General features: G+C 45.0%; 1 pseudogene; it reads right to left on the reverse strand.

Annotated features, from left to right (window-relative positions):
• LOC129326934 (zinc finger protein 208-like) overlaps positions 1 to 14,544 on the reverse strand; it is a 64,676-nt pseudogene that overhangs the window by 12,454 nt on the left and 37,678 nt on the right.

Below are 14,544 nucleotides of genomic sequence, written 5' to 3' on the forward strand. Positions count from 1 at the left end.
GAGAATACTCTGTTTCGTTCCTAATCTGTTGCCTCTCTCCTTTGTCTAGACGAAGCATGTAAACTATTCAGGGAGTTCTCAGAACTCAGAGCTCCACAGATTGGTCCAAGGAACATGATAGGATTAAACCTTCTGGGAGGGGAAGGCTGTTTTTGATGTCTCCTGTGCCTCCAGTAGGAGCGCCAAGGATTCCCCCGGTTATGCAGTTTCCAAGAATAGTTGGAGCGGGGAGAGGGACACTTGCTCAGCCTCCCGTAATCGTGACTGCCTCTAATGTGCCACCTTGAGGAGCAGGGGTCGGCCAAGCTGAGAGAGCTCGGCCATTAATCATTCCAATCGCAGTGAACAGGGCAGGGGCACCAATCACCACAACAGGGGTGAGAGTAGCGAGGGACCTACAGGTTCCAGTTTCAACTCCCCCCTAATGATAGCTCCCAATTTACCACCTCAAAGAAGAGTGGGTGGCCCACAAGGGGGAACCACAGCGATGAGCATCCCGCCTACTGGAAGAAGCGCAGGAGCATCGGCCGCTACAACAGGGATGAGAGTCCTCAGGAGCTTTCAGCCTCAGGGAGCCCCTATCGTAGTCCCAACGGGGACAGGATTACAAATGGGCCATCCACCGTTCGGAGGCCTCATAATATACCCCCCTTGGAGAGTGGTGGGGGTCCAAGCACCAGCACCACCACTTCAATGACCTCCCAGGGTAGTGGCTCAACCCACCCCTGTTGTATATGGCGTAAATGTGGCACAGCAAATTCCCTACCTGGTGCAGGGACCTGCTCAGCCACCCCTCAGAGCCGCCCCAGTCCAGCAACCAGTAGGAAATCAGGGAGTAGGAGCCAGGTTTGATGGAAACCCAGAAGACTTGGGATTTTCTATAGTATAAGTGATGGGATTTTTCCAGGACTGGGGACATTTATTCCCAACCAAACATAGTCGGGTGACCCATTTAGGCTCGCAGTTGGGGGGGCCCGCAGCCGCATGGTATGTGACTTTACACAAGGCGGGGGCACCAGAATTGTATGATTTAAGTGCGTTTGTGTATGCTCTAAGAGCTCAATTTGAAGACCCTTTAGCGGAAGAGAGGGCCTGTACAAAGCTAAAGACCATAAGACAAGGGTCCGTATGAGAGTATGCCACGGAATTTAAGCGATATGCCACCAAGGTACATGACTACCATGAGGGGCTCGAAATTGAATTTTTCCGAAATGGACTAAATGCCAACCTATTAGCTAAGGTGCTAATGCAAGATGACCTACAAACCTTGCTAGGATGGATCCAGCTAGCATGCGAGGTCGAAAATCGAAACCAAGTAGTGAAACTGGTGGGAACGCTGCAACACGTGGCAGCAAGGAAGCTGACCACTGAAGAGAGAGGATGTGCCCCGCTGGGTCCAAAACCTCCCGTACTAGGAACTGAGAGGGATTTATGCTGGAGACAGGAACTATGCTTACAACGTGGAGGCGTTGGACATTTTGCCGCACAATGCCCTGCATGGCCAGCCCCAGTGGGAAGGGGCCGCAGTGCACCAAAGCCATTGGGCCCCCCTAAACCACCTTGCCAAAAATTGCCTCCAAAATGTGGGAGGCCTGAGACCAGCTTGGAAGCCAATGAGGGTCCTGGGAATGCCGAGGAACCGGCACCAAGACAGGCAGAGGAGAGCCTCACCCCACCTTCGGGAAACGAGAGAGACCTGCCATAAAAGGGCCCGGTGGCAGGTCCCAACAGAGTCGAAACCACAAGAGGTGAGAGAAAAAGGGGCCCTCCTGTTTATGCCAGTGACTTAACCCGAAAAAAGGGACCCCAAGTGTTAGTAGATTCAGGATGCACTCGGGACTTAATATCATCAGCCCTGGTCACAGGATTAGGGTTGAACGTGGTAGAACTCAAGGACCCCGTAGTGTTTGAGCAAACGGATGCATCCAGCATGAATCCGGCTGGTTATAGAACTGAACCCACCCCGACGGGCATAGAAACAATTGGGAAAATCGAACATATGTAGTCAGGGATGTTGCCAGATATGCCCTAGTGCTGGGGAGCTGTTATCAAATGGTCCACCGGAGAAGTGTATTTCAAAGGAGAACAGTGTGCGAGACATGTGTGGACCCAGAGATGGGGCCGGGAACCACCCTCCCCTTTAGAAACTGTGTTGTTAACCACCGAGGAGGAAAAAGCCATTCCCCTCGAATACTGGGATTTAAAACAAGTGTTTGATGAAAAAGAAGCAGATGAACTTCCCCCTCATAGAGCTACAGACTGTGCTACTGACTTACTTTCAGGGGAGAAGTTGCCTAAAGGAAAATTGTACTCTATGAGCCCAGCAGAAAGAGAGGAACAAGAGTTCATTGACAAAAACTTAGCGCGAGGATTCATACGCCCTGCCAGCTGCCCCCATGCTGCACCTGTGTTCTGCAAAAAGAAGGATGGGGGGGCTAAGGCTGTGTATGGACTATCGTGAAATAAATGATGTGTCTACATAAGAACATAAGAACATAAGCAAAGCCATGTTGGATCAGGCCAGTGGCCCATCCAGTCCAACATTCTGTCACACACAGTGGCTAGAAATCCAGTGCCATCTAAAGGACTGTCAGTGAGGCCAGGACACCAGATGCCCTCCCACTGCCTTCCTTCCAGCACCAAGACAACAGAGCACCACCTCCCCACAAAGAGAATACCATCTATCTCCTGTGGCTAATAGCCACTGATGGACCTCTGCTCCATATATTTGTCCAGTCCCCTCTTGAAGCTGGCAATGCTTGTAGCTGCCACCACCTCCTGTGGCAACGAATTCCATGTGTTTATCACCCTTTGTGTAAAGTAGTATTTTCTTCTATCTGTTCTAACCCGACTGCTCAATAATTTCATAGAGTGCCCACGAGTTCTTGAATTGTGAGAAAGGGAGAAAAACACATCTTTCTCTACCTTCTCTAACCCGTGCATTATCTTGTAAACCTCTATCATGTCTCCCCTCAGTCATCTTTTCTCCAGGCTAAAGAGCCCCAAGCGCCTCAATCTTTCCTCATAGGGAAAGTGTTCCAACCCTTTAATCATTTTAGTTGCCCTTCTCTGTACTTTTTCCAGTGCTATGATATCTTTTTTAAGGTGTGGCGACCAGAACTGTACACAGTACTCCAAATGAGGCCTCACCATCGATTTGTACAGAGGCATTATGATACCGGCTGATTTGTTTTCAATCCCTTTCCTAATAACCCCTAGCATAGCATTAGCTTTTTTTATGGCAGTCGCACACTGTGCTGACGTTTTTAGTGAGTTATCTATCATGACTCCAAGATCTCTCTCTTGGTCAGTCTCCGCCAGTTCAGACCCCATCAACTTGTATTTATATTTTGGATTTTTGGTTCCAATGTGCATTACTTTGCACTTGGCTACATTGAACCTCATTTGCCACATGGATGCCCACTCTTCTAGCCTCGACAGATCCCTTTGGAGTGCCTCACAATCCTCTCTGGCTTTCACCACCCTGAACAATTTCGTGTCATCTGCAAATTTAGCCACTTCACTGCTTAATCCCAATTCCAAATCATTAATAAACAAGTTAAAAAGCATTGGACCCAATACCGACCCCTGTGGCACCCCACTGCTCACCACCCTCCACTGTGAGAAGTGCCCGTTTATACTCACTCTCTGTTTCCTATTAATTAGCCAGTTTTCGATCCACAAGAGGACTTGGCCCTTTATCCCATAGCTACTGAGCTTACTTAGGAGCCTTTGATGAGGAACTTTGTCAAAAGCTTTCTGGAAGTCAAGATAAACAATATCTATCGGGTCTCCCTTGTCCACTTGTTTGTTCACTCCCTCAAAGAACTCTAACAGATTGGTGAGACAAGATCTTCCCTTACAGAACCCATGCTGAGTTTTCCTCATCAGCTTTTGGTCATCAATGTGCCCACTAATTTTATTTTTGATAATAGTTTCCACCAACTTACCCGGTATTGACGTCAGGCTGACTGGCCTGTAATTTCCCGGATCTCCCCTGGAACCTTTTTTAAAGATGGGGACAACATTAGCTACCTTCCAGTCCTCAGGAACTATGTCCAATGTGTACCCCCTCCCTTTGATTAAAGACTTGCTCAGTGTGGTGGCGCAAGGGAAAATTTTCTCAAAGCTGGACTTAAAAGATGCTTACTTTCAAGTGAGAATAAGGGAGGGGGATGAATAGAAAACTGCATTCAATACCCCCCTGGGGTAATTCGAATATCTCATGCCATTCAGATTCCAAGGGGCTCCGGGGGTCTTCACGAACTAAATTAATGAAGTGTTGCATGAATACCTGTACAAAGGGGTGGTCGTGTACCTAGATGACGTGTTGATTTATTCTCCGGATAAAGAATCTCATGTTGACTTGGTCAAAAAGGTGCTGACCACTTTAAAGAACCACAAACTGCCAGTAAAACTATCTAAATGTGAGTTCCACAAAGAGGAGCTAGATTTTTTGGAGTTTCGCACAAGGGAGTTAAAATGGACCCAGCAAAGGTTCAAGCCGTTGTGGGGTGGGAACCCCCCAAAATGAGAAGGCAGTTACAATCTTTTTTAGGTTTTGCTAACTTTTACCCACCATTCATAAAGAACTTTGCTTAAATCACTCTCCCCTTAACAGACTTGTTGAAAACAAAGGGGAGGGGTCTGCAAGGCAAAAAGCCTAGTGCTAAGTTAGATTGGACTGTAGAGTGCCAAGAGGCTTTTGAAAAGTTGAAGATGCAGAGAAGTTAGCCGTGTTAGTCTGTGGTAGCAAAATCAAAAAGAGTCCAGTAGCACCTTTAAGACTAACCAATTTTATTTTAGCATAAGCTTTCGAGAATCAAGTTTTCTTCGTCAGATGCCTGATACAGAGACTGTCTCTGTATCAGGCATCTGACGAAGAGAACTTGATTCTCGAAAGCTTATGCTAAAATAAAATTGGTTAGTCTTAAAGGTGCTACTGGACTCTTTTTGAAAAGTTGAAGAAACTATTTACTTCAGAGCCGGTTCCGCAGCACCCAAATGAGAACTGGAAATCTGTGGTCCAGGTAGACTCTAGTGACATTGCAGTAGGGGGGGGGGGGTCCTCCTACAACTGAATGAGGAGGGAAAGTTATATCCCTGTGCATATATTTCCAAGAAATTCACTGAAACTGAATGCAATCGGACCGTATGGGGAAAGGAAGCTTTTGCTATTAAATTTGCTCTTACTACCTGGCAGCACTGGTTGGAGGGAGCCAAAATTCCTTTTGAAGTGTAGACTGATCACAAAAATTTAGAAGTGTTGTGCACCCCCCGCAGATTAAATGCCAAACAGTTAAGGTGGGCGGAATTCTTTTCCAAGTTCAACTTTACATTGAAGTACCTCCCCAGCCTATCAAATTTCTTAGCGGATGCGCTTTCGCACATGCCCCAACATGACAGCCAAAGGGAGGAGATAATTGATACAGTTTTTTCACCAGCTCAACTGGGAGGAGCGGTGACGACACGCAGCCAAGCTGTGAAACTGCAGAACATCCCAAAACCGGATCTCTCCAAATGGGGAGAGAGAGCTAAAGCTGAAACCGAAAAGGAGGGGGGGAAATACCCAAAGCTGATCTAACACAAGAAGATGGGAATTGGTACCGAATGGACAAATTATACATTCCAGCTAGCCTGAGAAAAGAAATATTACAACAATGCCATGATGCAAAGATTGCTGGACATTTTGGGTACCTCAAAACCCTGTATCTAGTACAGAGACAATTCTGGTGGCCAGCTATGAGAAAAGATGTTTTTCAATATGTAGCTTCATGCCCAGTGTGTATAATGGGGAAATCAAGGAAGGGAAAACCCCCTGGACTGCTGCAACCCTTAGAGACCCCTCCTAGACCATGGGCTGTGATTTCAATTGATTTTATCATAGATCTTCCCCCCTCGAAAGGATATACAGTCATTTTAGTAGTGGTGGAAAACAAGCTAATTTTGTTCTGTGTACTACAATCCCCACAGCTAAGAAACTGGCCAGCCATTTCATGAAACACGTGGTCAAACTGCACTCCTTCCCTAATAAGGTGATATCCGACAGGGGCCCACAGTTCGTTGCCAACTTCTGGCAGGAGCTTTTCAAAATTGCTGGAATTGAATAGGGAATTAGCTCCGCCTATCATCCTGAGAGTGACGGGCAATCAGAAGGCACAAATCAAGTGCTGGAACAGTTCTTAAGATGTCACATCAACTATCAACAAGATGATTGGATTGATTATCTTGATTTTGCGTATAGCAACTCAATACACCGCTCTACAGGAGCTTCTCCTTTTAAAACAGTGCAAGGCTATGAGGGAACAGCCTTACCTTTTGCAACAGCTCCGAACTCCCAACAACCAGGAGATTTTTTGAGAATGGTGGACTCAATTAACTTCCCGATGGGAAATTATACAAAAGACTCTGAACAAAGCAAAAGAGGACTATAAAAAGTTTGCTGACAGTAAACGTTCTGAACAATGGACACGGCAACCAGGAGATTTTGTGTACATCTCCACAAAAAATATAAAAGCAAAAAGGATGGAGATATTTAGGACCATTTCCTATTAAGAAATTAATCAATGAAGTGACTGTTGAAATAGAACTCCCCAAGAACTTAAGACAAATCCATCCTGTATTCCACTTCAGCCTTCTGAAAAAGGCTCCCCCACCTGACCAATGGCACCCAGAATGGGGAGCCCCTCATCCAATCCTAGTGGATGGACAAGTTCACTATGAAGTATCCTAGACTCTAAAATAAAACACAACAAGCTTTATTATTTAGTGAGGTAGAAGGACTTTGATGAATCTTTTAGAGAATGGGTGGAACACTCACACATGAATGCTCCCAGACTCATCTCAAACTTTCAGAAACGCTATCCTGATAAACCTAGACCTGGGTAAAAGGGAGAGGTCTAATTTTGGGGAGGCAGAAATGTCAGGTCTGTCACCCATCCAGGCCATTATTTTCAGCTGATGTGTTGCTATAAACCAGTGTCTTGTGCTGAACCACTGTTCCATGCTGTGTCTTGATATATTGCTGGTGCTATAACTTGCCTTGTATTCACAGGCCTGCTGTATCCAGAGTGTCTTATCTCTTGTGCTTTGAAGCTCAGTGTCTATGCCCTTGCAAACCTGCTAGTTCTCAGGGGAAAGGAGACTACTCCCTCACCCCACAGAGTCCAAGCCTCTCCCCTCTCACTTGCCAGCCACTTCCAGCCTCCACTGACCTGGGACCCGGAGTCTTTGGTTCTGGCCTGGGCTCTCTGGGTCATCGCAAACCAGAGCCCAGGCCAGGAGGCCCCCTGGTCCTCAGAGGGCACAGCTGTCGGCATGGAGCTTGGGGCCTGAGGGTTCCCTGTGGATTGGCCTGCAATGCCTCTTCTCTTCCTCCTTCTGGGTCGCAAAAAAAGTGCAAGTCTGTGATCAGACAGGCAAAAAGGGAATATGAGGAGCATATTGCAAAGAACATAAAGAAAAACAATAAACAATTCTTTAAATATATTAGAAGTAGGAAACCAGCTAGGGAGGCAGTGGGGCCCTTGGATGACCAAGGCGTAAAAGGATTACTAAAGGGTGATAGGGAAATGGCCGAGAAGCTGAATGCATTCTTTGCTTCGGTCTTCACTGTGGAAGATAAGAAGTGCATGCCCACTCTGGAAGCACTGACTTTGGGAGGGGTTTTGAAAGACCTGAGTCACATTGAGGTGACGAGAGAGGAGGTTATGCGACTGCTAGATAATTTAAAAACTGATAAATCACCGGGCCCAGATGGCATACATCCAAGAGTTCTGAAAGAACTCAAGTGTGAACTTGTAGATCTCCTCACAAAAATATGTAATCTGTCATTAAACTCTGCATCTGTTCCTGAGGACTGGAAGGTAGCTAATGTTGTCCCCATCTTTAAAAAAGGTTCCAGGGGAGATCCGGGAAATTACAGGCCAGTCAGCCTGACGTCAATACCGGGTAAGTTGGTGGAAACTATTATCAAAAATAAAATTAGTGGGCACATTGATGACCAAAAGCTGATGAGGAAAACTCAGCATGGGTTCTGTAAGGGAAGATCTTGTCTCACCAATCTGTTAGAGTTCTTTGAGGGAGTGAACAAACAAGTGGACAAGGGAGACCCGATAGATATTGTTTATCTTGACTTCCAGAAAGCTTTTGACAAAGTTCCTCATCAAAGGTTCCTAAGTAAGCTCAGTAGCTTTGGGATAAAGGGCCAAGTCCTCTTGTGGATCGAAAACTGGCTAATTAATAGGAAACAGAGAGTGAGTATAAACGGGCACTTCTCACAGTGGAGGGTGGTGAGCAGTGGGGTGCCACAGGGGTCGGTATTGGGTCCAATGCTTTTTAACTTGTTTATTAATGATTTGGAATTGGGATTAAGCAGTGAAGTGGCTAAATTTGCAGATGACACGAAATTGTTCAGGGTGGTGAAAGCCAGAGAGGATTGTGAGGCACTCCAAAGGGATCTGTCGAGGCTAGAAGAGTGGGCATCCATGTGGCAAATGAGGTTCAATGTAGCCAAGTGCAAAGTAATGCACATTGGAACCAAAAATCCAAAATATAAATACAAGTTGATGGGGTCTGAACTGGCGGAGACTGACCAAGAGAGAGATCTTGGAGTCATGATAGATAACTCACTAAAAACGTCAGCACAGTGTGCGACTGCCATAAAAAAAGCTAATGCTATGCTAGGGGTTATTAGGAAAGGGATTGAAAACAAATCAGCCGGTATCATAATGCCTCTGTATAAATCGATGGTGAGGCCTCATTTGGAGTACTGTGTACAGTTCTGGTCGCCACACCTTAAAAAAGATATCATAGCACTGGAAAAAGTACAGAGAAGGGCAACTAAAATGATTAAAGGGTTGGAACACTTTCCCTATGAGGAAAGATTGAGGCGCTTGGGGCTCTTTAGCCTGGAGAAAAGACGACTGAGGGGAGACATGATAGAGGTTTACAAGATAATGCACGGGTTAGAGAAGGTCGAGAAAGATGTGTTTTTCTCCCTTTCTCACAATACAAGAACTCGTGGGCACTCTATGAAATTATTGAGCAGTCGGGTTAGAACAGATAGAAGAAAATACTACTTTACACAAAGGGTGATAAACACATGGAATTCGTTGCCACAGGAGGTGGTGGCAGCTACAAGCATTGCCAGCTTCAAGAGGGGACTGGACAAATATATGGAGCAGAGGTCCATCAGTGGCTATTAGCCGCAGGAGATAGATGGTATTCTCTTTGTGGGGAGGTGGTGCTCTGTTGTCTTGATGCTGGAAGGAAGGCAGTGGGAGGGCTTCTGGTGTCCTGGCCTCACTGACAGTCCTTTAGATGGCACTGGATTTCTAGCCACTGTGTGTGACAGAATGTTGGACTGGATGGGCCACTGGCCTGATCCAACATGGCTTTGCTTATGTTCTTATGTTCTTATGCCTCCGATCCCGCTTTGGGCACCTGCTGGCTCAGCTGGCCCTCTCCTGGCTATCTCTCAAAGCAAAATATACAATGCAATAAAGTATCATTTTTTATCATTTTAAAGAGTCAATAGTGCAAAAGTGTCTCAAATCTTTTCATACAACTCATACTACAATATATATACAAAATATTTCAGTACCATACAACATATACAAATTCGTCCAAATGGTGGGAGAAATGTATAACAATCCTTAAATTATGGTTGTTGGGGGTTTTCCGGGCTGTATTGCCGTGGTCTTGGCATTGTAGTTCCTGACGTTTCGCCAGCAGCTGTGGCTGGCATCTTCAGAGGTGTAGCACCAAAAGACAGAGATCTCTCAGTGTCACAGTGTGGAAAAGATGTAGGTCATTTGTATCTACTCAGGAGGGGTGGGGTTGAGCTGAGTCATTCTGTAAGAGTTTCCCAGGGTGTGGAATGCTAATGGCGGGAGGCTTCACTGTAACCTGAGGAGGTTCTTTTGCATATGGATTGGTGCTTGATGTGCTAATCTTCTCTGCAGGGCTATTGTCGGGTGTGGAGTGTTTTGTTGGCCTGGTGTTTTTCAGAACTGGAGCCCATGCTCTGTTCATTCTTAAGGTTTCTTCTTTCCTGTTGAAGTTTTGCTTATGCTTGTGAATTTCAATGGCTTCCCTGTGCAGTCTGACAAAGTAGTTGGAAGTGTTGTCCAGTATTTTGGTGTCCTGGAATAAGATACTGTGCCCTGTTTGAGTTAGGCTATGTTCAGCCACTGCTGATTTTTCAGGCTGTCCAAGTCTGCAGTGTCTTTCATGTTCTTTTATTCTTGTCTGGATGCTACGCTTTGTGGTCCCGATGTAAACTTGTCCACAGCTGCAGGGTATACGGTATACTCCTGCAGAGGTGAGGGGGTCTCTGCTGTCTTTTGCTGATCGTAGCATCTGTTGTATTTTTCGGGTGGGTCTGAATACTGCTTGAAGGTTATGCTTTTCCATAAGCTTTCCCATCTGATCAGTAATTCCTTTGATACATCTTTTCCACACTGTGACACTGAGAGATCTCTGTCTTTTGGTGCTACACCTCTGAAGATGCCAGCCACAGCTGCTGGCGAAACGTCAGGAACTACAATGCCAAGACCACGGCAATACAGCCCGGAAAACCCCCAACAACCATCATTCTCCGGCCGTGAAAGCCTTCGACAATACAATCCTTAAATTATCCGTTGTGAATTTTCCGGGCTGTATTGCCGTGATCTTGGCATTGTAGTTCCTGACGTTTCGCCAGCAGCTGTGGCTGGCATCTTCAGAGGTGAAGCACCAAAAGACCTGCTACACCTCTGGTGCTACACCTCTGAAGATGCCAGCCACAGCTGCTGGCGAAACGTCAGGAACTACAATGCCAAGACCACGGCTATACAGCCTGGAAAATCCACAACCACCATCGTTCTCCGGCCGTGAAAGCCTTCTACAATATATCTTAAATTATCTATTCATTCATAAGAGTACATTCACAACGGTGCAAAAGCACTCCAAGCAATGAAATAACCAGTGACACTGAAGCTTCAGAAAGCCAAGATGAAATATGTGAAGCAGCAGAGCTGTGGAACTATGGCTGCCACGCTGAAGCTGTGAACCTGTGAATGGTCATGCCTATGGGTTTCGCTAACGTACTTGTCTGGTCCCGTTTTGCATTATTGCTTCTTCACAGGCATATTTTTTTCTGTTGAATAACATAATATATAACCAGTCCACAATATCCTTAAGGAAGAAACATCATTAAAATGAACTATCCTGAAGAGTTACTTACAGCACAAGCTTCAAAAAATCTCACACCACCATATCGGTATTCTGTGGTCGGTCTGGCGCTGCAGGTGGATCCACAACTTTGATGTAATTTAAGCTTATTGTTTCTTAAAGGAGAACTGCACGTTCTAATAACAAAGCATATTCATAGGTAACAAGTAAGGTCTAATTCATTATTCAAACCATATGGTGCTAAGGTATTTAAGCAAAAAATCCAACAAGATTCTAGATGTAAAACTTTTTGTTTCGCATTTTCAGACCTCATACCATATTTCGTTGTATCCAAAACCTCCAGGACCGACACTTTTAGGTCCTTCTGTGTATCATGGACCAGGATAAAATGATCTACAAGGGGTGCTTCTATTGTTTTATGTCTTATTCTCAACAGATGCTCCTGCAACCGAGTTTTTAAAGGACGAGTAGTACAGCCAATATATAATAGCGGACAGCTACACTGTATTAAATACACTACATAAGGTGTTTTACAAGTTGAAAAGGCTGAGGAATATAATGGTTTGTTTGTGGTAGGATTAATAATCTCTGATAATTTAAGAGCAAGTGGACAAATGTTACAACTTCCACAGGGATAATGTCCTTAAGGTATCTGGCTCACATCAGGGGATTCCTCCATAGCTGAATGGACTAATATGTCTCTCAGATTCTTTGTTCTTCTAAACCCAATAGATAGCAGTATATCACAGCCATCTATACTTGCAACCAAGTGCCAGTGTTTAGGGACAATCCCTGGGGCCACATTAGTGAATTCAATTGCCCATCTGATTCTCTCACTGTCCCTTTTAATTTTGGGAACTAGTAAATCGCTCCATGGCATATAGCAAGCCCGGTGATAAGCTGCCCTAATAACCATTTCTGGGTAGCCTCTACGAGAAAAAGTCCCATCCAGAATCTTACCACCAAAGTCAAAATCGTCCCCTCGAGATGAATTATGTTTAATTCTCAAGTACTGTGAGATGCGTACATTCTTTTTCAGATGAAGCGGATGGCAGGAAGAAAAATGTAGATACGATGGTCTATCTGTAAGCTTTCCGAAGGGTCGAACACCCAATTTAACTGGAGTCAATTTGTAAATTGTGACGTCTAGAAAATCTATACTTTCAGTACTGCCCTTCCATGTAAACGGAGTATCAGAATTAATTTGGTTCATCAACTGTGCCAAGGGTTCTGCATGAGCGCCATGATGTCATCAATAAATCTCCTGTACCATATGATGTTCTTAAAGAAGGTATTATAGATTCAGAGGAGTTAGCCGTGTTAGTCTGTAGTAGCAAAAATAGAAAAGAGTTCAGTAGCAGTATGGTGTTTTATATCACTGCCTGCAAACGTTGAAAGCCAAATTACCTGATGTAAAACCCTTCCATACTTCAAGCACTTCCATGGGTTTCATCCTATGTGAACTCTCTGATGGGAAGTAAGCTTATTGCTCCGAGAGAAACTTTTCCCACACTCCAAGCATTTATATGGTTTCTCCCCTGAATGAATTCTTTGATGGGAAGAAAGGTTATCATTCCAACAGAAACTTTTTCCACACACCAGGCATTTATATGGTTTCTCCCCAGTGTGAATCCTTTCATGTAAGATAAGGACAGAACTAGAACGGAAGCTTTTCCCACACACCAGGCATTTAAATGGTTTCTCCCCAGTGTGAATCCTTTGGTGGGAATTAAGATTTCCCCTCTGACTGAAGCATTTTCCGCACTCCAGGCATTTATATGGTTTCTCCCCTGAGTGAATTCTTTGATGGAGAGCAAGCGTTCCACTCTGACTGTAGCTTTTCCCACACTCCAGGCATTTATATGGTTTCTCCCCTGAATGAATTCTTTGGTGGGAAGAAAGGTTGTCACCCCGACTGAAGCTTTTCCCACATTCCAGGCATTTATAGGGTTTCTCCCCTGAGTGAATTCTTTCATGGACAGTAAGCTTTCCACTCAGACTGAAAGTTTTCCCACACACCAGGCATTTATAGGGTTTCTCCCCAGTGTGAATCCTTTCATGTGAGGTAAGGCCTGAACTCGAACAGAAACTTTTCCCACACTCCAGGCATTTATATGGTTTCTCCCCAGTGTGAATCCTTTGATGAAAAGAAAGGCTTCCACGGTGAGTGAAGCTTTTCCCACACTCCAGGCATGTATATGGTTTCTCCCCAGTGTGAATCCTTTCGTGTGAGATAAGGTCTGAACTCTTACGGAAGCTTTTCCCGCACTCCAGGCATTTATATGGTTTCTCGCCAGTGTGAATCCTTTGATGAGAAGAAAGGCTTCCACGGTGACTGAAACTTTCCCCACATTCCAGGCATTTATAGGGTTTCTCCCCTGTGTGAATCCTTTGATGAGAAGAAAGGCTTCCACTCTGACTAAAACTTTTCCCACACTCTTGCCATTTATATGGTGTCTCCCCTGAATGAATTCTTTGGTGGGAAGAAAGACTGTCACCCCGACTGAAGCTTTTTCCACATTCCAGGCATTTATAGGGTTTCTCCCCAGTGTGAAGTCTTTCATGGACAGTAAGCTTTCCACTCTGACGGAAGCTTTTCCCACACTCCAGGCATGTATATGGTTTCTCCCCAGTGTGAATCCTTCCATGTGAGATAAGATCTGAACTCTTACGGAAACTTTTCCCACACTCCAGGCATGTATATGGTTTTTCCCCAGTGTGAATCCTTTGATGAGAAGAAAGGCTGTCACCCCGACCAAAACTTTCCCCACATTCCAGGCATTTATAGGGTTTCTCCCCTGTGTGAATCCTTTTATGAGAAGAAAGGCTTCCACTCTGACTAAAACTTTTCCCACACTCCAGGCATTTATACTGTTTCTCCCCTGAGTGAATTCTTTGCTGGGAAGAAAGCATTACGCTGCAACTGAAGCTTTTTCCACCCTCCAGGAACTGAAATATTTTCTTTTTGTTATGTGTGCTCCATTGAATATTAATATCTGATTTGTTGGAGAAATTTTCCCTGCTTGCAGTGAGTTCATTACTGTTCTTGCCTGAGTATAGGTTTTCCTGTACGTCACTCCACTCTAATAGACCGGAAGAATTCCCCCCTTCATTCGGATCTTTTCCCTCCTCCTTCTTCAGTCCATCAAAATATTCAGCCTTTTCTTTCCCATCTGAATACAATTCCTCTTTCACCATCACTGGATGCTTCTTCATTTCATTTGCAGACTCCCACACACCTCCTGCTGAAGAAAGAGAAACCGGGTGTGATTGTGGGGTTATGAATGCTGAGGCATTAAACTCCAACCGCCTGCAGCCATTTCTCCCCCTAACCTTTTAATTTCTTTCTAAATTTCAAGAGGGGCAGAG

The sequence above is a fragment of the Eublepharis macularius genome, chromosome 4, assembly GCF_028583425.1.
Source record: "Eublepharis macularius isolate TG4126 chromosome 4, MPM_Emac_v1.0, whole genome shotgun sequence".
Taxonomy (NCBI): domain Eukaryota; kingdom Metazoa; phylum Chordata; class Lepidosauria; order Squamata; family Eublepharidae; genus Eublepharis; species Eublepharis macularius.